Here is a 767-nt window from a genome sequence, read left to right as displayed (position 1 = left end):
AGGCAGAAAATTCTCCATTTGCCCCAAGGATCATTCACATATCCAGCCGCAGACGTGCCCCCTGGGCAGGTAGGATCCGCTTTCCCAACTCGCATGGTGGAATAAATTTGGTCAATCGCATTTGCAGCCCAGCAGATCAGATCCATGTTTCTTGAAAATGAGAAAAACTGAGAGTAGTCACAGTAGGACTGGGGAGACGAGACAAAGAACCTTGGTAGGGAGATAGATAAGGGAGCTCAGAGAAAAGCGTCCGCTCTTGGTGAGTGCCGGAAGAAGAAAAAAAAAAATTTGCTGACTTCTCTGTTCTCCCTTTTTGCTGCAAATAGTGTTTTGAAATTAACCTGACTGGTTCGTGTCTTTTTATTAACTTTATTAAGAAGAGACCTTTTATTTAAACCCAACATACAGTTTATATGAATATTCCTCTCTTGGCATAGAACACAATGTCCGGGGATATAGGAAGTCCACTTGAGAAATCGGGTGGTGTCCCTTCCGGGTTCTGACCTCCCCACATAGGTGCCCCTCTCCCCACCTGAGAGACATACAAAGCCCCCTGTTATCTGGCTTTTATCAGGTTTAATCTGACCGCTTGGTTCTGGAGTGTAATCCAGTCTCCTAGCTCATTTTGTAAATCTGGCTAGGATGGACCTTTTCTCCATTTTAGAGCGTTATCAGATTACCTTCTAGTGATGGGAATTATGATTCCTTTTACTGACTCGAGTTTTAATGAGTCACTCACCAAAGTGAATCGATTCATTTGAGTCATT

Source organism: Oryzias melastigma, linkage group LG3, assembly GCF_002922805.2.
Source record: "Oryzias melastigma strain HK-1 linkage group LG3, ASM292280v2, whole genome shotgun sequence".
Classification (NCBI taxonomy): Eukaryota; Metazoa; Chordata; class Actinopteri; order Beloniformes; family Adrianichthyidae; genus Oryzias; species Oryzias melastigma.
Note: the sequence above shows the minus strand (reverse complement) of the source record.